The 25987-nt window shown below is 42.8% G+C and overlaps 1 protein-coding gene across 6 annotated transcripts in view; it reads left to right on the plus strand.

The window, feature by feature from the left end:
- Nucleotides 1–25987, plus strand: part of TEX10 (testis expressed 10) — a 721463-nt gene that overhangs the window by 366739 nt on the left and 328737 nt on the right. The window lies entirely within an intron of this gene.

The raw sequence follows: 25987 nt of genomic DNA on the forward strand, positions 1-25987 counted from the left end.
GTTCTGGAATAGGGGCAATTGTGGTTCAAGCCACTCGGTGGTGCAGCACCTATTTAATGATTGAGCGATTGCTTGAGCTGAAACTTTTCCTTGTAGATTTGGCCAACCCTCAGGTAACACTACAGGGTTGGCCATTTGTATGGCTACACCTGGGTGGGCCATTTATAAAGATGCAATCCAAAATGGCCACCATGGTCACCACCCATCTTGAAGTTCCCCCCTCCCATATACTAATGTGCCACAATTAGAATGTTGATATCACCAACCATTCCCATTTTATTTAGGTTTATCCTTATACATAGCCCACCCAGGTGAATCGATATAAATGGCCCACCCTGTACATGAAGATCAATGGACACAGGTGGCTGCATTGAAGGAATTACTTCATCACCCATTTACAGTGACTGAAAAGTTACAAGCTGAGGATTTAACGCCTGGCATTTTTATAAAGGAGTGGAAGAACTTGTTGTTTTGCCTGTCTCAAAGAAGAGGTTTAATCGCAGATGGCATTGCTGCTTCAATGAAAAAGAGAGACCACACTGCTGTTAGAAAATTAAAATTCTTCTGGCAGCTGTTTGTGTGGACCCGAGTCATCGTACATTGCTGGATCATCTGCAAACAGCTTACTAAAGGAAAAGAAGCTCTGATTGAGGTAGCAGTTAGGATGAGTGAGCTACAGGACAGCCAAGAACAAGAGGACTTGGTCCTGCCAGTGCTGCTGCTGCCGTTTCTTCATTCATCAGATGAGCTAGATTTTGAAAAGTATTTGGACGACATGGAGCAGGCAAAGCGTTGCCGCAGGGAATAAGCTTTCAGTCCCATAGAAAACAGACTGACCATATTTCAGCAACATTTTTCACTTTCTCTCAAAGATGTAGAAGAGTTCAATCGTTCATCAAACCTGTGCGCAAGGAAATTCCTTTATACCCTGAAATTGTTAGAGATGTTGCCCATGTGTTTTCTGCTCTGCCACCAACCCAAGTTAGTGTAAAGAGGTTGTTCTCTAGCCTTAAAATAATTGTCACATTTGAGGTCATCTATGAAAAGGATCTGATGGAGGCGATACTGTTTCTCAGAATTAATTCATAGACTGCACAAATGTTATTCAGTACATTTTTGTTAAAAACTGTTTTTTTCCACTTACTGCTTAGTGTATAATAAATTGTAAATATACAAAAGTTTTTTGTTCTAAAGTTGTATTGCAATAAATATATTTTATGATCTATCTAAATCGCTTGATTATTGGATAATAATGATTAAAAGCCTGATGTTACCATTTTACTACAGTAATTTTTCACTTAAACTTAAACATGAGCCATGTATGAGGAGTTGGAAATTGAGGAGTCAGAAGTTTGACTTACTGACTCCACAGCCCTGATGGTATATAACTGCCACAATCATACCCATAACAAGTGAAAAAAACTGTTGTTTAAGAGCATATGTTAACCAAGCTGTGTGTGAAAAACAGGGGAGGCTATCCACTAAATGAATTAAAAAAAAAACAACAAATAGCACAAAAATGAGCTGTGTAAAATATGAAAAGGTGAATTTTAATAAAGAAAAAGAGTTAAATATAGGCCAAAATTAAAGTGACTGCACTGGTATGGCGGAACAGAGAAATAATACGATAAAATCTTGCACTAATTTGGAAAAAGAAATATAACATTTTTTTTTTAAGGATTAAGATGAAACATTAATAGAACATGTCCTGCAAGGGGCTGAATTATCGAATCATTTAGAAACCTCTAGCTTATTCTTATCATAGAAGGGTGGAAAATCACCACCAAAAATTAAGTCCATTCCTGTGGTGGAATTTGACTATCCTTGAGTAGGAAATGCGAGGCCATCCCAGAATCCTGCCAAGACATCATGTGTCAAATCAAATCCTATCAGTTTAGTTAAACACAACTGGACTGCAATAAAGGAGTCGAACCTTCTCAAGGAGGATCACAAGGAAATGAGCAGCATGTGACTTAAATATGTGTGTCTGAGCAAAGGGTCTGAATAGGTATGACCATGTGATATTTCAGGTTTTTTTTTTAAATTTGCAAAAATGTCTACTTTTCTGTTTCCCAGTCAAGATGGTGGTGCAAAGTGTATATTAATGAGAATAAGTGAACTTTTTTGAATTTACCAAATGACTGCAATGAAAGAGTGAAAAATTTAAAGGTCGGAATACTTTCTGTACCCACTGTAAATTAGAATATCATCAAAAAGTTAATTTATTTTAGTTAAATACAAAAATTGAAACTCATATCGTCATTACAGAGTGATCTATTTCAAGTGTTTATTTCTGTTAACCCCTTAGCGACAGAGCCAGTTTACAGCTTAATGACCAGGCCAATTTTTACAATTCTGACCACTGTCCCTTCATGAGGTTATAACTCTGGAACGCTTTAATGGATCCCGCTGATTCTGAGATTTTTTTTCGTGACATATTGTACTTCATGTTAGTGGTAAAATTTCTTCGATAAGTCTTGTTTATTTTTAGAAAAAAACGGAAATATGGTGCAAATTTTGTAATTTTAAAACTTTTTATGCCCTTAAATCAGAGAGATGTTTCACAAAAATTTCCCACATGTCTACTTTACATCACCACAATTTTGGAAGCAAAATTTTTACTTCTTAGGAAGTTATAAGGGTTAAAAGTTAACCAGCGATTTCTCATTTTTACAACAAAATTTACAAAACCATTTTTTTTTAGGGACCACATCATATTTAAAGTCATTTTGAGGGGTGTACATGACCGAAAATACCCAAAAGTGGCACCATTCTAAAAACTAGACCCCTCAAGGTGCTCAAAACCACATTCAAGAAGTTTATTAACCCTTTAAGTGCTTCACGGGAACTAAAGCAATGTGGAAGGAAAAAATTAACATTTAACTTTTTTTTGCAAAAAATTTACTTCAGAACCAATTTTTTTTATTTTCACAAGTGTTAAAAGAGAAAATCAACCACAAAATTTGTTGTACAATTTCTCCTGAATACACCGATACCCCATATGTGGGGGTAAACCACTTTTTCAGCACACGGCAGAGCTCGCAAGGGATGGAGCGCCGTTTGACTTTTTCAACGCAGAATTGGCTAGAATTGAGATCAGATGCCATGTTGCGTTCGGAGAGCCCTTAATGTGCCTAAACAGTGGAAACCTCCAACAAGTGACCCCATTTTGGAAACTAGACCCCCAAGGAACTTATCTAGATGTGTGGTGAGCACTTTGAACCTTCAAGTGCTTCACAGAAGTTTCTAACGTAGAGCCGTGAAAATAAAAAATCCATTTTTTTCCACAAAAATGATCTTTCGCCCCCAAATTTTTATTTTTACAAGGGTAACAGGAGAAATCATACCCCCACAGTTGTGCGATTTGTCCTGAGTACGCTGATACCCCATATGTGGGGGGGACCACTGTTTGGGTGCATGGGAGAGCTCGGAAAGGAAAGAGTGCCATTTTGGAATGCAGACTTTGATGGAATGGTCTGCGGGTGTCATGTTGCGTTTGCAGAGCCCCTGATGGGCCAAAACAGTGGAAACACCCCACAAGTGACCCCATTTTGGAAGTTAGACCCCCTAAGGAACTTATCTAGATGTGTGGTGAGCACTTTGAACCCCCAAGCGCTTCACAAAAGTTTATAAACGCCGAGCCGTGAAAATAAAAAATCTTTCCACAAAAGTGATTTTTTTTTACCCAATTTTTAGACCCCCAAAGTTGGTAAATAGTGGAAACCCCTCAATTTTTGCTCCCACCCTAACCCCAACACACCCCTAACCCTAATCCCAACCCTAACCTTAATCCCAACCCTAATCCTAATTCTAACCCTAATCCTAGTTCGCCCTAACCCTAATTCTAACCCGAGCCCTAGCCCAACCCTAACCCTAGCCCAACCCTAACCCTTGCCCAACCCTAGCCCTTAACCCTAGCCCTTAACCCTAACCCTAGTCCTTAACCCTAACCCTTAACCCTAGCCCTTAACCTTAACCCTAGCCTTTAACCCTAACCCTAGCCCTAATGGAAAACTGAAAAAAAAGTATTTTCTTTATTTCATTATGTTGGCCTAACTAAGGAGGTGATAAACGGGGGGGTTATGTACTATTTTGTTTATTTTGATCTCGATGATAGTTTATCATCGTGATCAAAATGAATGAATGGAATCTGCCAGCCGGAGACGGCAGATTCCTGGTGGGCGCACTGCGCATGCGCCCGCCATTTTCCCCGGATCCAAGATGGCGGCGCCCACCGGAGGACGTCGGCGGGACGCAGGACCACCGGGAGGGGACAGAGGACCACAGAGAGGTACCGGGGGGGGGGGATCTGGGACCCTCTTTCTCCTCTGATGTGCGATCACATCAGAGGAAAGAGAAATTAAATGTAAAATCACGGCTTTTTTTTGTGGTCGCCGTTATAGGGTTAATAACGGCGATCGCAAAAAGCGGGGTCGGTAAAAACCGACCGATTCATGTTCTCTGGGGTCTCGGCTACCCCCGGCAGCTGAGACCCCGGAGAAAATCCGACACTGGGGGGCACTATTCACTTTCTCCACAGCGCCGTGAATTAGTGGCGCTGTGGTTTTAGTACAGATAAATACCGCCGTTAAAAGGCGTATCGGCGGTCGCTAAGGGGTTAATGTTGATGATTATTGCTTACAGCCAACGAACATCCAGAAGTCATTATCTCAGTAAATTAGAATAATTAACAAAAAAACACCTGCAAAGGCTTCCTAAGTGATTAAAAAGGTCCCTTAGTCTGTTTCAGTAGGCTCCTCAATCATGGGAAAGACTGCTGACTTGACAGATGTCCTGAAGGCAGTCATTGACACACTCCACAAGGATGGTAAGCCACAAAAGGCCATTGCAAAAGAAAAGTGGAAAAGCAGAAAGCGCTGGGATAGGCTCGAAATGGCTGTTATTCTCTTTCACTTCCCCGCTCCCCCTGCATTTTAAAGGATTGTCCCACCACATGGAATAAAGGACATTAACCTTTTTTAAGAATCTTTGGTAAGTGCTGTTTCTTTTTTTCAATATTGAATCATTGCTAAAGAAACTGGCTGTTCACAGAGTGCTGTATCCAAGCATTTTAATAGAAAGTTGAGTGGAAGGAAATAATGTGGTAGAAAAAGATTCACAATCAACCAGATTAACCGCAACCTTGAAAGAATTAAGAAAAGGCCATTCAAAAATTTGAGGCAGATTCACAAGGAGTGGACTGCTGCCAGAGTCATTGCTTCAAGAGCCACCACACACAGGCATATTTAGGACATGAGCTACATGTTACGAATCTGAAACTCAGGACTAGAGTAGATGGGGAAGAAACCGACCCTGCACTAGGGCTAGGCTGAAACCCTATGATGGAGTGGGCGACCTATTCCATGTGAATAGACCCACCAGCGTTTCCTAGACTAAACTCAAATGAAGACCTATAGGTAGGGGGAAGGGAATCCCTGAGAAGTCTATGGACTGGGAAACAAAAACAGGTAACCTAATAGGAAAATAATGTGAGCTGCGGAAACAAACGGGGAACTAAAAACAAAACTGGCAGAACTAGAGATCCCAGAACTACACAAAATCACACACCGAAATCAAACAAGGCACCTAGCAAGAAGACTAGCGGATTAACACTGTTGTCCAGCAAGGACTGGGAGGCAGGTGCAGGGTAATAAAGGATGATACAATCACCTGACCTAAGTCAAACTCGGCACCAGAGGAAAAAGACCAGCAGCCTGAAAACCACAACAAGTTTGTGGATGGTCGAAACGAAATAGATTCTTACAGTATAACAGCCGGATCCTCTTGGCCGAGCCTTATTTGAAAATCTCCTGTGAAAAGCCTTAATCAGCCTTGAGGCTGAGACGTCTTCAGCTTTCACCCAGGAATTGTCCTCGGGACCGAAACCCTTCCAGGACACGAGATACTCCAACCTTCCTCTGTGCCACCTGGAATCTAAAATGCATGAAATCTCAAACTCGCCGTCCTCATCAATTGGAGGAACAGTTGGCATCGCCTTCTTGTCTGGCATGTCAATTCTCTTCTGAAAAGATGCATGAAAAATTGAATTTATCCTCCTGACTTAGACCTCAGATTTTTAGAAGTGATCTTCAAACGCAGATTCCTAGAGGACAACCAGACCATGTCCTCAACTGCAAACAACGCCTCCCTTCTTTTCTTGTCAAAATATTTCTTTGACCTATTCTTCTCTTTCAGATTATGGCATACACTGGTCCAAACCCTTTCCAAATTTCCAGAAAAACTCCTCCTCAGGCGCCGCCCCAATCTTTGAAAATGGACCGAAAGATGGATGTCTCCCTGAACAGCAAAAAAAAAAAACACCCAGCCGAGGAAGACGAATGATTATTAAGAGTAAACTAAGCTAGTGGTAGATATTCCGACCACATCTCCTGATTGTCTGCTACAAAACATCCCAAAAGCTGCTCGACATCCTGGTTCTTCCTTTCGGTCTGTCCATTGGACTCCAGATGATAACCTGATGAAAATGACAAATGAACCTTCAATCTGTCACAAAAAGCACACCAAAAGCGAGCCACAAACTGTGGTCCCTTATCGGAAACAATGTCTGTGGGAACACCATGGAGCCTGGCAATCTCTTTCACAAATGCCTTAGCTAGAGTTTTGGCGCAGGGTAATTTATTAAACGGGACCAGATGACACCTCTTACTAAACCGCTCCACAACAGCCCAGATGACAGAAAAACCCTCAGACCGGCAGATCGGTGGTAAAATCCATAGCAAGATGCGTCCATGGTGAACTACGAACCTCCAAAGAGCACAGCAACCCTGCAGCCAGGACATGAGACTTTTGACCTAGCGCACACAGTACACTGATGCACCCACTTGATTTCACTTTGCCACCCTGGCCACCAGAAACTTCGACTGATTGACTTTCTAGTTTCCAAAATCCCTGGATGACCCGCCAAGTGAGACTCATGACATTCCGAAAACAAAGCTCTCCTCAAGGCACAAATAATTTACCATACAGAGTGTTCGTTGGTGCACCGTTCTGGGCTTCTAGGATGCTATTCTCCAACTCAAAACCCAATGCTGCCACCATCACCCCTCTCTGCAAAATACATTCCTCCTCAGTATTAACATCTGTAGAGAGATTACGAGACAAAGCGTCCGCTTTAACATTCTTTGTCCCAGGGATATGTGTTTTGGAGAAATGGAACTGGGCAAAAAAAGTGCCTTCCTAGCTTGACGGGCATTCAAACGTTTAGCAGCATCCAGATATTTTAGATTCTTATGATCAGTAAAAACCTGTATCGGATATCTAGCCCCCTCTAAAAAATGCCGCCAATGCTCAAACGCGAGTTTAATAGCCAGCAACTCTCGGTTCCCAACATCATAGTTGAGTTCAGTCTCCGAAAATTTTTTAGAAAAGAAAGCACAGGGATGCACCCCATCCTCTCCCTCTTGGGACAGAACTGCCCCCACCCCTACTGATGAGGCATCAACCTCTACCAGAAATGGCTTTGTCTCATCTGTCTGGATCAAGACAGGAGCAGACCTAAACCTCTCATTGAGATGCTCAAAAGCCTTAACAGCCTCAGTGGACCATTGTACAATATTAGAACCATTTTTGGTGAGATCAGTTATAGGTTTAGCGATAACAGAAAAATTCTTTATGAATTTTCTGTAATAGTTAGCAAACCGTAAAAATCTTTGAACCGACTTTAAACATTCAGGACTAGGACACTCGAGTACTGCCTGAACCTTCACTTGGTCCATCTCAAAGCCATCACTGGAGACAAAGTACCCCAAAAAACTAATTTTCTGTACCGCAAACTCCTACTTCTCCAATTTCGCCAAGAATGTGTTTTTCACTCAAAATCTGTAGAACTTTGCGGACTCTCTGCCAATGTGACTCCAGATCAGGTGAGGAGATCAAAATATCATCTAAATAAACAATAACACTCCTACCGATCAACGGCATCAGAATGTCATTAATGAAATTTTGAAAAAAACGCAGGCACATTAGTAAGGCCAAAAGGCATCACTAGACACTTAAAATGACCTTCCGGGGTATTAAAGCTGTCCTCCTTCACCCGCGGCAAATTATATGCCCCACAAAGGTCAATTTTAAAGAACCATTTGGCCCCAACTGGTTGGTTAAACAAATCCAGAATTAGTAGTAGTAAGGATTGCGCACAGTAATCTTATTAATCTCCCGAAAATCTAGACACGTCCTAAGGCCACCATCCCTTTTTTTTTTTTTTTTACAAAAAAAAAAAATCCTACGGCCACAGGGGAATTAGAGGGTCTTTTATGACCTGCAGCTGGACTAGTCTGTAGGTATTCCTTTAAGGCCTCCCTCTCGGGAATCGTCAGATTAAATAAACGACTCTTAGGGAGTGTAGCCCCTGGGACGAACTCAATAGCGCAATCGTAACCTCTATGGGTTGGTAGAGCTTACGACTCAACTTCCGAAAATACCTTCCAGAAATCCTGAATGGGATCAGGTAGCTCCCTCTTGATAACAGCCGCAATATGCACATTGTAACATTTATCATAACACCCCTGACCTCAGGACCTTATTGTACCAGGCGACCTGTCCAGCTAAGGATTGTGCATCTTTAACCAGGGTAAACCCAGGACAACTGGAAAAGGCAATTTAGCAAGTACAAACAAGTCTATACACTCCGGATGTTCCATATTCACAATAAATGGGAACCCGGTGACCTTTCGGGAAGCACACCCATGCTCCACGGGAGAGTTATCAATCGCCACGACAGGAAAAGGAGATGACCGTGGTTCAGAATCAAACTTACATTTGTCTAGAAATTTTTGTTCAATCAAATAAAGTGCAGAACCACAATCCTCCATTACCTGAAAATCAATGGAATGACCATGGTAGCTGATATTACCAGAAAAAAATGACTACTGCGGACCGTATAAACGCAATACGAACGGGAGTGTTGCTCCTACTTACCCCTTTTTCTCTCTTTCCTTATGCAACTCTCGCATTGCTTAATAAAATGGTCAGCCTTACCACAATACAAGCATAGCCCCTCAGAGAACCTCCTCTCCCTCTCCTGGGAACGGGAGGACATCACCCCAAGTTGTATAGGTTCCCCGCTGTCTATGGGGCTATCCTTAGAGACTGGGTCCAGCATTGTAGGAGCCTTGTCTTCATTCTGCCTGTCTCTCATCCTTCTATCCACATGGATAGCTAACTGCATAGCAGTTTCCAAAGTAGCAGGTGCAGGGTATGCAATAAGTAAATCTTTAACCCTTTCACTCAAACCTGCTAAAAACGGACTCTTGAGTGCTGGGTCATTCCACCTGACCTCTGCAGACCATCGTCTGAACAGGGTGCAATACCACTCAGCATCAGCAGAATCCTGTTTAAGCCGTCTGAACTCTGCCTCAGCTGCTGTGATCAGAATCATATAATAACCCCATAGCAGTAAAGAATGCTTCCACTGACGTCAAACAAGGATCATCAGGAGGTAATGAAAATGCCCAAATTTGAGGTTCATTTTGCAATAAAGAATTGATAATCCCCACCCGCTGTAATTCATCCCCTGAGGACGTAGGTCTATTAAGAAAATATAGCATACATGCATTTTTAAACGTAAAAAATTCCTGCCGTTTACCAGAAAAAAACTCAGGTAGTCCTACCTTAGGTTCATCAAAGTGTGCTCCAGGGCAATTACTCATGTGCTGTTGCTTGCTGGCTACTTCCAAAGTTAACCCTTGCAAGCGTTGAGCAAATTTTTGGATGCTGTTCATATTGCAGGAATCCAGGAGGGTTTTTTTTTTTTGTGGCTGTATAAACTGTTATGAATCTGCAACTCAGGACTAGGGTAGATGGGGAAGAAACTGACCCTGCACTAGGACTAGGCTGAAACCCTACGATGGAGTGGGCGACCTATTCCTTGTGAATAGACCCACCAACATTTCCTAGACTAAACTCAAACGAAGACCTATATGTAGGGGGAAGGGAATTCCTGAGAAGTCTATGGACTGGGAAACAGAAACAGTTAACATCCTAATAGGAAAATAACGGGAGCTGCAGAAACGAATGGAGAACTAAAAACAAAACTGACAGAAATAGAGATCCCAGAACTACACAAAATCACACATAGAAATCAAACAAGGCACCTAGCCAGAAGACTAGTGGATTAACACTGTTGTCCAGCAAGGACTGGGAGGCAGGTGCAGGGTAATAAAGGATGATAAAATCACCTGACCGAAGTCAAACCCAGCACCAGAGGAAAAAGACCAGCAGCTTGAAAACCACAACAAGTGTGTGGATGGTCGAAACGAAATAGATTCTTACACTACAAGTGTCATATTCCTTGTGTCAAGCCACTCATGACCAATAGACAATGCGAGAAGCGTCTTACCTGGTCCAAGGTGGTGTTTTCAGATGAATGTAAATTTTGCATTTCATTTGTAATTCAAGGTCCCAGAGTATGGAGGAAGAGTGGAGAGATACACAATTCAATCTGCTTGAGGTCTAGTGTCAAGTTTCCACAATCACTGATGGTTTGGGGAGCCATGTCATCTGCTGGTACACTGTTTAATCAAGATCAAAGTCGGCGCTGCTGTCTACCAGGAAATGTTAGAGCACTTCATGCTTCCCTCTGCCGACAAACTTTTTGGAGATGTAAATTTCATTCTCCATTTGGACTTGGCACCTGTCCACACTGCCAAAAGTATCAATACCAGTTTTAAAAACAACATTATCACTGTGCTTGATTGGCCAGCAAACTCGCCTGACCTGAACCCCATAGAGAATTTAAGAGGAAGATGAGAGACACCAGACCCAAAATACAGAGCAGCTAAAGGTTGCTATCAAAGCCATCTGGGCTTCCATAACACATGAGCAGTGCCACAGGCTTATCGCATCCATGCCTCCTTGCATTGATGCAGTAATTGATGCAAAAGAAGCCCTGACCAAGCATTGAGAGCATTTACTGAACATACATTTCAGTAGGCCAACAATTTGGATTTTAAAATAATTTTTTCAACCTGCTGTTAAGAAGTATTCTAATTTACTTAGATAATGACTTTTGGGTTTTTAATGGCTGTAAGCCATAGTTATCAACTTTAACAGAAACAAACACTTGAAATGGATCACTCTGTCTGTAATGACTTTATATAATATGAATTTCACTTTTTGTATTGAAGGACTGAAATAAATTAACTTTTTTATGATATTCGTAATTAGTGAGAAGTAGTTGTATATGCACGCCTAAAAAGATGGGACACTGCCGGATCATATGCCGGCCAGAGTCCACAGTGCCTCCATCTGGTTCATTATAGGGAATCTTCTGCCGGGGGTTCCATCTGAATTATGTCTATCAGAGATTTACAAGGAAACCTCGGTGTAAGTGCTCAGCATAGGAGACGTTTAAGACTACACTGTGGACGACGTCTGGCTTGTGATCCAGCAGCTACTGAAGAGCAATGAATACTCCTTGCTCTCTGTGATGAACAGTACCGGTGGGTATTCTGGCAGCTGTGCTCTGCTTATGAGCAACGCATGACGTCCCTTCCATGCGCTGCTTACAAGCATTAATCAGCTGCTGGCAATCGAGCAGGACACTGTGATGTAGTGGAGGAAGGTAAGTTTCATTTTTTTTTTTCTAAATCTTTTCTGATTGGCCCCACCCCCATCCTGGTATGCATGGTCCAATCAAACCAGAATAAAGATGGGACCATCCATACCAGGACTGGGATGGGCCAATCATACCAGGATAAGGATGGGACCATGCATACTAGCATTGGGATAGGCCAATCTTACCATGATAAGGATGGGACCGTGCATACCAGGTTAAGGATGGGGCCTTGCATAGCAGGATAGGGATGGGGGTCATGCATACCAGTATAGGGATAAGGGCGATCATTCCTGCCAGGATAGGGATGAGGGGGCCATGCATACCAGGCTAGGGATGAGGGGCCATGTGTATCCGGATGGGGATGAGGGGACCATATTTACCAGGATAGGGGGATATTAAATGCAGAATTGACCACATTTTTTGCTTCAGTGTTTTTTTCCTAATTTCCTCTAAAACCTACGTGCGTCTTATTCGGTGCGTCTTATAGTTCAAAACATACGGTATGAAAGCACCGCGCTACAATGTGAAGATACTATTAGTGTACCACTATAGGTAATGGTTTGAGGCTACAAATAGACCAAATGCCCAAAGTAAATGGGTAAAGCAGAAGGCAGAAAATGATAGCGCTTACTTCTGCTATCCACTTGCCGGGCGTTACACAATAGTCCAGTGCTCAGGCTTGCTCATGTGCGGAGAGGCTGAATTGTGCCTCAGTCCTTTATGAAACTGGCCAGTTTTAAAGATGTAAGACTCTTCCCATTTGCCAACATATAGATTTGCATAACTGGGCACAAAACGCATCCTCATTGCAGTACCCCTAGTTTGTAAGTGGTACTATCGTTTGTATGAAATAGTTGTCAGCATGAATTCAATGCTTTCCACAATGAAATTGATTTGATTTTCATTGTACATCCCTAGGTTATCGAGAAAATATTTGGCTGCTTGGCAAAATTTGTGATGGTCACTGATCGTATAAAGGGATTTGATGTAACGGGTACCCAGAATAAAATTTTGGTTCCACTGGATTGGTTCCAGAATTTGTATTGTATGAGTGAGCGGTATCTTTCAGATAAGCCGGTAGTAGGGTCATGCATTTCTGTCAATGCGTATCGATATACCCCTGATAAATGGGCAGTTGCCGTGGGTATGTAAGGACTGGTTAGGTGCAGGAACTGTAACCCTGATGAAGAACCACATCCTTTGAAATGTGTTGGTTGGTTGTTAGGTCTCACCACCCACCCGTCGTTTTGAGTCACGTGACTTCACGCTTCCCGACAACCTCATCTCTGCTTCGGTGGCGATTCTGGCTGTAGCCCGCCGTTAGCTTGCATTCCGGTGCACCCATCACAACCTGCGTCTTCGTGCACCCGCGAGAGGTCACTACAACGAGAGGATGATCCCCACACCTCAGCCTCTCCCCACATGAGCAAGCCTGAGCACTGGACTATCATGTAACGCCTGGCAAGTGGATAGCTGTTAGGAGTCAGATTTCTGCCCTGACTATGCAGGAATCTAGACCCTTACATTCTGCAGTCTCCTGCTCTCTGTCCACTGCAGAGGAGATTGCAGAGGACATAGCTTTGCAGCAACTCTCTCTGGAGGCTAAGTCCTTCATTCCATCCTCTGAGCATGTTCATGGGACGAGCCCCATGCCCATACACCAATCATACATATTCGCCATCCCATAGTCGAGTGCCCATATACCCATCATACATATCCGCCATCCCATAGGTCTGTGCCCATATACCCATCATACATATCCTCCATCCCATAGTCCAGTGCCCATATACCCATCACACATCCTCCATCCCATAGTCCCATGCCCATATACCCATCATACATATTCGCCATCCCATAGTCGAGTGCCCATATACCCATCACACATCCTTCATCTCATAGTCCCGTGCCCATATACCCATCATACATATCCGCCATCTCATAGTCCCGTGCCCATATACCCGTCATACATATCCTCCATCCCATAGTCCAATGCCCATATACCCATCACACATCCTCCATCCCATAGTCCCGTGCCCATATACATATCCGCCATCCCATAGTCCCGTGCCCATATACCCGTCATACATATCCTCCATCCCATAGTCCAGTGCCCATATACCCATCACACATCATCCCACAGTCAACTAATATGACATCATAATGAGCGGCGGCGGGGCTTGCGACCTATGACATCAGCGTCACCATGGCAACCGTTATGACATCATAATGAGGGGCGGGGCTTGATACGCACACACTGCTTCCCCAGTATGCAAATAGGGGCATTATGACATCACAATGAGAGGCGGGGCTTGACGTGCACACACTTTTTTCCACAGTATGTAGATAGGGGCAAAATTGTTTGGTGACTTGGAACGCGCGGGGTTAAAATTTCGCCTCACAACATAGCTTAGGACGCTCTTGGGGTCCAGACGTGTGACTGTGCCAAATTTTGTGGCTGTAGCTGCGACGGTGCCGATGCCTATCCCGGACATACACATACATACACACATACATACATACATACATACATACATACATACATACATACATACACATACATACATACATACACATACATACACACTTTGAGCTTTATATATTAGATATACACACAGCTCAGGCAAAAATTAAGAGGCCACTGCAAAATTTTCAGTTTGTCTGACTTTTCTTCTTTATATATTTTTGAGTAAAATTTATATTGCTTTTTTTATTTTATTAACTACTGACACTATGTCTTAGAATTTGCAAGCACTAAATTTTGTATTTATTTTCAGAAAATGAGAAATTCAGAAATTAAGAAATGCAGTGCTTGCACACCTCAAACAATGCTAAGAAAACCAGTTCATAATCATTTAAAAACAACAATACTAATGTTTTACCTCAGGAAAAGTTCAGAAATCAATATTTTGTTTTGATAACCATGATTTTTAAACATAGCTTTCATGCGTCTTGGCATGCTTTCCACCAGGCTTTCACACTGCTTTTGGGTGACCTTATGCCATTCCTGGTGCAAAAATGTAAGCAGTTCTTCTTTGTTTGATGGCTTGTGACTATCCGTCTTCCTCTTGATTATATTCCAGAGGTTTTCAATGGGGTTCAGGTCTGGAGATTGGGCTGGCCATGATGGGGATTTGATGTTGTGATCCTTCATCCACACATTGATTGACCTAGCTGTGTGTCATGGCGCATTGTACTGCTTGAAAACCAGTCCTCAGAATTGGGGAACATTGCCTGACCAGAAGGAATCAACTGTTTTTCCAGGATAACCTTGTATGCTGCTTGATTCATACATCCTTCGCAAAGATTAACCTGCTCAATTCCAGCCTTGCTGAAGCATCCCCAGATCATCACCGCCTCCACCCAATTTCACAGTGGGTGCAAACCACTGTGGCTTGTACGCCTCTCCAGGTCCCCGTCTAACCAATAGACGACCAGGTGTTGGGCAAAGCTGAAAATACTCATCAGAGAAGATTACCTTACTCCAGTCCTCTAGGGTCCAATCCTTATGGTCTTTGGCAAACTTCAGCCTGGCTCTCCTTTACTTCTCATTGATGAAAGGCTTTTTTCTAGCTTTAGATGATGTGAGCCCTGCCTCTAGGAGCCTGTTACAAACTGTTCTTGCCATGCACTTTACCCCAGCTGCCATTTGCCATTCCTTTTGTTGGTCTGTTGATGTCATCCTGTGGTTGCTAAGTGACATTCGATGTCGATCATCCCGGTGAGTGGAGAGTCGTTTTCACCCTCTGCCTGAATGTAGCTTTGTTGCCCCATTGTCTGCTGCTTGACCTTGTTGTAATGGACTGCCATCTTAGAAATAAGGATGGAGGCAACATGATGCTCACTGTATCCCTCTGCTAGTAAAGCTAGAATTGAGCCCTTCTTTTCCTCATTCAAGACTTTTCTTTTCAACTGCTTTGGCATGGTTATTTTTTCATTCCTATTACTTTTGGTATATTACTAGCACTTGTTTTGCCATCCAGCTTGTCCTATTGCAAGAGGATTGTGAACACCACAGCAGAGTTTTTTTTATACTTTCCTTCGTTAAATAAGATTTGGTTCAGGTGATCACCTCATCAGAAGCACATTAAGTAGAATGAGGTGTACTCTGGAATTCAACTGACACTGGAATGGTATGGCTGTCAGACATGTAGAGAAGCAGATTTTTATAAAACTATGCAGAAAACATGACAAGATGCATGAAAGCTGTGATTACAAATCATGGTTTTGGGCGTGGCCTGGCTGGACATGTGAGCGGCTGCAAGGTGTAAGAGCTCCGGATGACTCACCCTGTATTTGTATCCACTGGGCCTCACAACTGCTGAATTTTCGCCAGTACAGACTGTGCAAAGAGTGTGGAACACGCGGGGATCACCGGGTGCTGCAGAGATGGCTGGGGGCATGAATAAGAAGCAAAAGGAGGCAGCGGTGGGAGCTGGTAAAGGAATCCAAGATGGCGCCATCATGCAGGTTGCAAACACCAGGTCGGAGAGGCAGGCAGCTCTCAGTGCAGCAGAGAAGTTGGCAGGCTTTGACAGAACTCCAAGTAAGGCCCCAGTGAGATCGGAGGGCAGGGGGGAAGTCACCGCTGCGCAGGGCAGCAGATTCTCGGTGCTTGCTGATGGTGGAGAAGATTCCAGAGATGATAATATGGAAATGAACACTTGCACAGAAGCGCCAGCAGAGGGAGCCATGGTACTTAAAGAGATACCTCATCCAGACGGCGAAGTTGTTATTCCTGGCAACACAGAACCTACATTGAGGGACGTATTTATGCCTGTGACACAATATGGCTCTACTCTCACATCTCTGGGAACTCAGATGGGACAGAATAAGGAGGAACTATCATTTATGCATCAGAACATGCAAAAAGTGAGTGACAGGGTGTCGGCAGCGGAGGGTAGACTCAGGGACATGGAGGATGCTTTCCCCCAGGTAACACGAGACACCCGCAGACATGACCAGCAAATATTAGCTTTGCAAGCTAAAGCAGATGACTTGGAGAATAGGCTCAGACGGAATAATGTCCGAGTTATTGGGGTCCCTGAAATAACTGAGAGCAATAACCCCTCAGAGTTTTTCAAGAACTGGCTGCGTGAATTATTTGCATTGGATGGACTGACCCCGCTCTTTGCAGTGGAGAGAGCACATAGGGTCCCCACCAAACCATTACCACCTTGAGCTCCCCCACGGCCAGTACTGATAAAGCTGCTGCATTACAGAGACAGAGACGCCATTTTGAAAGCAGCACGTACTAAAGGAAAAATTACCTACTATGGCCGCGATGTCTCCTTTTTCCCGGATTATTCCATCGAAGTCTCCAAGCGCAGAGCCCAATTTGGCGATGTAAAGAGACAATTGTGGAATCTCCAAATCCCGTACTCCATGATTTACCCAGCAAAGTTGAGAGTGGCAGCACTGGGAGAAACCTCGTTCTTTGAACATCCGAAAGATGCGCTTCGTTGGATTGAACAAAATGAGCAAAGGATTCGCCGGAGTTCATAAAAGAAATGGATTTCATATAAAAGTATTCGCCATCGGTATTTGCCGGTAGTATGTTTTTGGTTTCTTTATAAAGATGTCTATCCACGGCCCAGTGGAACTTTAATACTGTGCATTGTATCTGGTTAAAACAAAGGGTGAAGATCGGCGCGGTAGACTGCTCTTGTTGCACCCTTCTTTTTTTTTTTTTTTTTTTTTTTTTTATCCTTCCTTTTTTCGTGGTCGCTTCCTGTACAGCTGAAGGATGGACTGGTGCCCTTGTCCGTCTGTTATTTGCAGAAGGATTTCTATATTGTTGTTTCTTGTGGGGTTTATTTCTTTCTGTTCTCTTTTCTTGGGATGGGAGGGGTTTGCACGTATGGATCACGGAGTGAATTACTTTTACGATGGACTACTTGCTAGAGATGGGGTGCACCTTTCGAAGACTGGAAAACATGTATTTGGAAGTCGCCTTGCTACACTTGTAAGGAGAGCTTTAAACTAGAACAACATGGGAAGGGAAGCAAAAGACCAGAAAAAGCCATACACCTGACAAATGCTATTGAGAACTCTGCTATTAGAAGTGGAAAGGAAGAACAAAGACAAAAGAATCTAATTAATAAAAAAATTGGAGAAAGAGAAATCAATCACAAACTAAAATGTTTCTATACTAATGCACAAAGCATGGGCAACAAACAAGGAGAATTGGAACTACTAACACAGGAAAAGAAATATGATGTCATTGGAATCACTGAAACTTGGTGGGACGATACACATGATTGGAATACAAGACTAGAAGGATACAACTTTTTTGTAAGAAACAGACTTGATAAACGAGGAGGAGGTGTCGCATTGTATGTTAGAAGCGCGTATATCTGCACAGAGATTGAAGCTTCAGAGACTGGGAGTTGTGTGGAAACTGTTTGGGTAAGAATACAAGGACAGAACAATGGAAAGGACACCATTGTAGGCATTTACTACAGGCCACCTGTGCAAGCTGAAGATATGGATGAACTCTTTATGCATCAAATGGCCAAGTTCTCCAAAAAATATGACATAGTTGTCATGGGAGATTTCAACTATCCAGACATTTGTTGGGAATCTCTCTCAGGCAAAACTAACAGGTCAAGGAAATTCTTATCCTCTCTTGCTGACAACTTTATCTTCCAAAAGGTAGGGGAGAAAACAAGGGGAACTGCTACCTTGGATCTAATCCTTATAAACAGGGAGGAAATGGTTGAGGAGGTAAAAGTGGCTGGGACCCTAGGAGGTAGCGACCATGCTATTTTAGAATTTTGGATAACTAGAGGCGGAAGACCTGTGAAGACTCAGACATCAAGGTTAGATTTCAGAAAGGCAGATTTTAAGGGATTCAGAAAGAGAATTGGAGGGATCCAATGGCTGGATATCCTTAAGGACAAAAATGTCCAGGAAGGATGGGAAATCTTGAAAAATGAAATTCTCACAGCACAATTGTTAACAATTCTGAAAAGAGGGAAGAATAGGAAGCATTTAAGGAAACCAGGATGGATGAACACAGAACTTAAGCACATGCTAAAAAGGAAGAAAAAAATGTTTATAAAATGGAAAGAGGGAGGCATATCTGAAGAATATAATGCTGTCTGCAGAACCTGCAGGGCACAAATCAGATTAACTAAAGCTGAAAATGAATTGAGGCTTGCAAGAGATGTCAAAAGCAATAATAAAGGATTTTAGGGATATGTCAAAAGTAAAAGAAAAGTCAAAGATGCTATAGGATTTTTACAGGATGAAAATGATGAAATGGTAAGACAGGATGTTGAGAAGGCCGAACTTTTAAATTCCTATTTTGCATCTGTTTTCTCTCAGAAAGGAAATGTAACATCAACTGTTCTTCACTGTCCTATTAAGGGAATAGAAGAATCCAGGATATCTATAAACAGAAAGATAGTGAGGAAACACTTAGCTAACCTAAATGAATTCAAGTCTCCGGGTCCAGATGAATTACACCCCAGAGTACTGAAGGAGATAGCAGAAGAAATTTTTGAACCCCTCTCCATAATCTTTGAAAATTCTTGGAGAACAGGAGAAGTCCCAGAAGACTGGAGAAGAGCAAATGTTGTTCCTATCTTCAAAAAGGGGAAGAAGGTGGACCCAGGCAACTATAGGCCGGTGAGTCTGACTTCTATACCAGGAAAGATCTTTGAACAAATTATTAAACAACATGTATGTCAGTACCTGGATAAGAATGAAGTGATTAAACAGAGTCAGCATGGGTTTGTAACTAATAAGTCATGTCAGACTAACTTAATTTCCCAATCACTGATTGGGTGGATCAAGGAAATGCTGTAGATATAGTATATATTGACTTCAGCAAAGCATTTGACAAAGTATCTCATACAATCCTTATTGAAAAAATGACTAAGTATGGAATGGACAAGGCAACTGTTAGGTGGATTCATAACTGGCTTAGTGATCGGACCCAAAGAGTGGTCGTAAATGGCTGCACATCCAGTTGGAAGAATGTCTCAAGTGGGGTACCACAGGGCTCTGTCCTGGGCCCTGTATTGTTCAACATCTTTATCAATGATTTAGATGAAGGAATTGAGGGTAAACTGATTAAATTTGCTGATGACACAAAGCTAGGAGGGATAGCTAATACTAGAGAAGAGAGAGAGAGGATTCAAAAAGATATAAATAAACTGGAGAAGTGGGCAGCAACTAACAGAATGGTTTTTAACAGGGAAAAATGCAAAGTACTACATCTGGGCAATAAAAATGAAAAAAGCATATACAGAATGGGAGGAATAGGGCTAAGCAACAGCACATGTGAAAAAGACTTGGGTATACTAATAGATAACAGACTGAATATGAGTCAACAGTGTGATGCAGCAGCAAAAAAGGCAAATGCAATTCTAGGATGTATTAACAGAAGCATACAGTCTAGATCACGTGAAGTCATTATTTCCCTCTACTCCTCTTTGGTCAGACCTCATCTGGAATATTGTGTCCAGTTTTGGGCACCACATTTTAAAAAAGACATCAACAAACTGGAGCAAGTTCAGAAAAGAGCGACCAGAATGGTGACTGGTCTGCAAACCCTGTCTTATGAGGAAAGGTTGCAGGATTTGGGAATGTTTAGTTTGCAAAAGAGAAGACTGAGAGGAGACTTAATAGCTGTCTACAAATATCTAAAGGGCTGTCACATTGTAGAAGGATCAACTTTATTCTCATTTGCACAAGGAAAGACTAGAAGCAATGGGATAAAACTGAATGGGAGGAGACACAGATTAGATATTAGAAAAAACTTTTTGACAGAGTGATCAATGAGTGGAACAAGCTGCCACGAGAAGTGGTGAGTTCTCCTTCAATGGAAGTCTTCAAACAGAGTCTGGACAGACATCTGACTGAGATGATTTAGCGAATCCTGCTTTGAGCAGGGGGTTGGACCAGATGGCCCAGGAGGTCCCTTCCAACTCTATGGTTCTATGATTCTATTATTTGATCCATGTGCTAATGTGTTAGACAATGATAACTTTATTTTTATATTGCAATTTGTGATGAGTAGGTGGGTTTCCATATATTTATATGTCACTACAGTTCAGAAGCAACTATGTTTTATGGGAGGACGGAGTGAGGAGGTATTCAATTACACCATTTGCCTTACAGTAAGATGTATAACAAAGTTCATGTACTATCCTGTAATGTGAGGGGTCTGGGAGACGCCACTAAAAGAGCTGCGGTGATGGAGTTTGCTCGCACACGGTCCCCGGCGATCGTCTGCTTGCAGGAGACGCACTTAGAAAAAGGGAAAACGGGACTGACAAATAGGGCGTGGGTAGGATCTAGCTTTCATTCTGCTTTCTCCAGTTATGCTAGAGGAGTAAGTGTTCTAGTTCATAACTCTATACCATTTGAACTGATAACATCTCGGGTGGACGGGGAGGGCAGAATGGTGGCACTTCACTGTAAACTAATGGCTAAGGAAATTATACTGATTGGAGTGTATATTCCACCACCCTTTAATGCTAAAGTGCTGGAGATGATAGCAGCATTTGTGGATAAGATACCGAATGTGCCAGTAATATGTGTAGGGGATTTTAATAACATTATACACTCATCTTGGGACAAACTTAGACCAGGGGTGGCGACGGCGGATTCTCATGAGTCGAAATTTGGGGTACTTATACAGGAAATGTCGTTATTGGATGTATGGCGTCATAAGAACCCCAGGGAAAGGCAGTTTTCTTGTTATTCTAAAACACATAACACATTATCGCGAATTGATATGGCCCTGGGCACTGAAAGCATCCTTGCGGCAGTAGAAAAAGTGGAGTACTTACCTGGACTTTTATCTGACCATTCCCCGCTAGTAATTACTATTAATTGCTCCGTTAGACTTCCGTTAAATGTCACTATGTGGTCTATGACTTGGAGTCATAGTTATTGACTTGGAGTCAATTGGGATTTCCCTGAATAGGTTCTTTGAGGAGAATGAGGGTTCAGTTACGCAAAGTGTTCTTTGGGATTCTATGAAGGCCTGCCTAAGGGGAAATCTAATCCAAGCTATAAATAGAGCCAAAAATGAAACTGAGCAGTTTGGGGTTTTTCCTTAGGGATAGAGTGAGTACTACAGAAAGGCAGTTTGTCCTGACGGGAGCGGAGGAGGACCTGTGGGAATGGAAGGGGGGCACAGACTGCTTATAATACCCACGTTCTGGAAAAGGCCAACAATAAGAGATTATTTGCTAGAAAACGGTTTTTTGAAGAAGGGTAGAAAGCAGGAAACTTGCTGGCTCTTATAGCAAAGACGCAGAGGAAAACGGCGTTTGTTGGAGCTATTAAAGATACAACAGGTACAATTGTTAATAGTCCATCTGAAATCCTGTCAGTCTTCGCAGATTTCTATAAAGATTTATATAACACTAAACTGGCCTGTACTAAGGAGCAGATTAAAGCATACGTAGACACAATACCAATCCCTACTCTTTCGGAGGTATATTGGGCCTACCTAAATGGACCTATTACTTTGGAGGAATTACAATTGGAGGTGGAGTCAATGGCCAATAATAAATCACCGGGTTTGGACGGTCTGCCCCTGGAGGTCTATAAGAAATTTGGGGGTGTCTTGCTACCACAGCTGTTGACTACTCTTGAGAGAGCTTCTGAGGAGGGAATGTTACCAAGGTCTCTGAAGGAGGCGGTGATAGTTGTAATTCCGAAACCGGGAAAAGATCCCCTGCTGCCAGATTCTTACCGGCCGATTTCACTGCTGACCACTGACATTAAAATTATTGCAAAGGTTCTTGCTTCTAGACTTAGTAAGGTAATAACAAAGGTGATACACAGGGACCAATCGGGATTTATGCCTGCGAGGTCTACTGCGACAATTATCAGACGATTGTTCCTTAATCTGCAGCTACCAGTGGATAATCCGGGCGATAGGGTCATATGTTCATTGGATGCGGCCAAGGCTTTCGACTCAATAGAATGGTAGTATTTGTGGGAAGTTATGAATAAATTTGGACTGGGCATAAACTTTATCTCGTTGGTTAAGATGTTATATGACACGCCGTCGGCTAGAATGAGAGTGAATGGCGGTTTGTCAGCTCCCTTTGAGTTACATCGAGGCACGAGGCGGGGTGCCCTCTGTCCCCGTTGCTGTTCGCTTTGGCCATAGAGCCTCTTGCCATACTCATTAGAGCCCACACGGACTTACAGGGGTTCAGGAGGGGATAGGCGGAGGAGAAAATAGCCTTGTACGCGGACAACACATTACTATTTCTGGCAGAGGCCTCGTCGTCCTTAAAGGTGGCGATGGACGTTATTGGTGATTTTGGTAGCTACTCGGGACTGACGATCAACTGGAATAAGTCGACGCTGCTGTCAGTTGATGGGAACAAAGATAATGAACACATTTATATAGCTTCAGGTCTGCGACTGGTCTCGGAGTTCAGGTATCTTGGTATTAATGTAACAGGGAAGGTGGGAGAGTATGAAAAATTAAATCTTATTCCGGTCCTAGAAAAGTTTCAATCGAAGTTAAACATATCGGTAAAATTACCGCTGTCAGTGGTAGGACAAACGAATTTACTTAAGATGATTTGGATGCCACAATTATTGTATATTTTACATAACTCCCCAGTGTGGATACCACAAAGGTACTTCTACAAAATTAACAGTATGTTCAGGGAATTGATCTGGGGGAAAAAACCACCACGAATTAAATAGGAAGAACTGCAGAGAGGATAAGGGGAGGGGGGGCTTGCAGAGCCAAATCCCTGGGCATATTTTATAGCAGCTCAATTGCAGCATATTAGAGGGTGGAATGATCCGGGAGGTGGGGGGATACAAAAAAAATTACAATTAAAAATTCCTGCAATTAGGGGACCTATATGGAGCTCTGGAGGCACGATTATTTGCAATAAGGGGGGAGAAAACACCAACACTATTGCTGTTGCATAAATTGTGGTGGAAGGTAAGACTTCTGCAGAATATACAAGGTATTTTGCGATTTACTTTGATTTGGACTACTCCATGGCTCCAAATATACATAAATTACAAGGATTCAGTATGTGGGAGAGAAGGGGAATTCGAGGATTTGCTCAGATATTAGAGGAGAACGGGGAGCTGAAGGAATTTGTACAACTACAGGGGGAGTTCGATCTACCCAAGCAGGAGTTTTATAGATATTTACAACTACGACACGCATGGCGAGCAGAGGGTGGGCAGCTGGAGCAGGGAATCCCACAAAATAGGGTTATAGATAGAATAGCCGGGGTTGAAGGGTCAGGGGGTCTGATTTCGATAATCTGTTGTATGGTATTGGATTTGATGCTTTCAAAGTTTCCGTCGAAGTTCAAGGGAAAATGGGAGGGGGCAATAGGTCCTATTGAAGACGATCAGTGGTTGGAAATTTTGGAGAGGGTACCGGACTTGTCCCTGAGTGAATCCCATCGTTATTCACAGATACTACTGTTACACCAAAAATACAGAACTCCAAAATTCTTGCATGATATTGGACTCAGAGACAACCCTATGTGCAATAGATGTAAGACTCAGTCTGCGGATCTTATTGATATGATGTGGTCTTGCCCCAAGTTGGATCATCTATGGGAAGAAGTAGTTGATATCATTAACAAAGTTTATTCGGGGGGTTTGGACTGCTCACCTATGGTATGTGTATTGGGGTATGTTGAAGATCTAACGACAGATGAGTATGGCAAAATAGCGGTGGCTAGAATGCTATATATGTTTAGCAAGTTGATAGCACAGCACTAGTTGGATGATCAGACGCCCTCCATTCCGGAATATATTAGTAAGGTAAACTGGGTGATTAACATGGAAAAAGCAATTTACTTGAAGAGAGGCTGTATCGGAAAATTTGAATAGATTTTGGCATTATGGATAGACAGCTCGGGCCTTGCATCCAGAGAGTTACAGAGATTCCGATTAGGTCTTATTTAAGTGTACCTTTGCTGAATTAAAGAGAAGTCTTGTCTATATGTAGCACATTTGGAGCCTCTCTTGTATTTCTAATTATTGTTATTCAAGGAGACGTGACATTGACGCTATATAATAATATGTTTATTTTTGTTAAGATGTGGACAATTCAACTCAGGGGGGAGGGGGGTGGGGTAAGGGGACTACGTTCCCCTGGGTTGTTATACCTGTTTTCTTGGAAAATGTTCAAATAAAAAATATCTGATTAAGAAAAATAAATCATGGATATTCTACAAAATATTGATTTCTGAACTCTTCCTGAGTTAAAACCTTAGTATTGTTTCTAAATGATTATGATCTTGTTTTCTTAGCGTTATTTGAGGTCTGCTAGTAGTACTGCTTTTTTTATTTTCACCATTTCTCATTTTCTGAAAATAAACACAAAATTTAGTGCTTGGAAATTCTAAGACATGTTGTCAGTAGTTTATAGAATAAAAGAGCAATTTACATTTTACTCAAAAATATACCTATAAATGCAAAAATCAGACAAACTGAAAATTTTGCAGTGGTCTCAATTTTTGACAGAATGGTGTGTGTGTATATACCGTATATACTCGAGTATAAGCCGACCCCCTTAATTTTGCCACAAAAAACTGGGAGAACTTATCGACTCGAGTATAAACCTAGGGTGGGAAATGCTCCATAGATTATTCCCCCATATGGTGTCCCCAGAAAAAGCTCCATAGATTCCCCCATATGGTGTCCCCAGAAAAAGCTCCATAGATTATTCCCCCATATGGTGCCCCATAAGAAGCTCCATTGATTGTTCCCCCATATGCTGACCCCAGAAGAAGCTCCAGATTATTCCCTCATATGCTGCCCCCATAAGAAGCTCCATAGATTGATCCCCCATATGCTGCCCCCATGCTGCTGCTGCATGTAAAAATAAAAAAATGACATACTCGCCTCTCCGTCGCTGGGTGTCAGGTGCCGGTGTCACTGCTGGCACCTGAGATACTCGCGTGTCATGCGTCCATGGCTGCTCACCGCTATCTGCCATGTCATCAGTCAGTGACGTTCAGACTGCAGGGGGCGCTGCGCGCACTAACCACGTCACCGTGCCCTCTGCTCTCTGAAGTCACTGACCGAAGACAGACAGCAGCAAGCAGCCATGGACGCAGGACAGGTGAGTATCGCTATACTTACCCGTCCTGGCGCTGTGTCTTGAGCCCCCAGCTTCTCCCCGTGCTCTCTCTTCCTGCCTTCAGCGGTCACGTGGTACCGCTCATTAAAACTCATGAATATGCGCATATTCATGAGTTTTAATGAGCGGCACCACGTGACCGCTGAAGGCAGGAAGAGCGAGCACGGGGAGAAGCTGGGGGCTCAAGACACAGCGTCAGGACGGGTAAGTATGACCTGACACCCCCGCCCCCCCTCCCCCTGCGACCCCCTTTTTATATGACTCGAATATAAGACGAGAGGGGGACTTTGAGCCCAATTTTTTGGGCT

The sequence above is a fragment of the Dendrobates tinctorius genome, unplaced genomic scaffold (genome assembly GCF_039654945.1).
Source record: "Dendrobates tinctorius isolate UK_male_01 unplaced genomic scaffold, ASM3965494v1 ptg000229l, whole genome shotgun sequence".
Classification (NCBI taxonomy): Eukaryota; Metazoa; Chordata; class Amphibia; order Anura; family Dendrobatidae; genus Dendrobates; species Dendrobates tinctorius.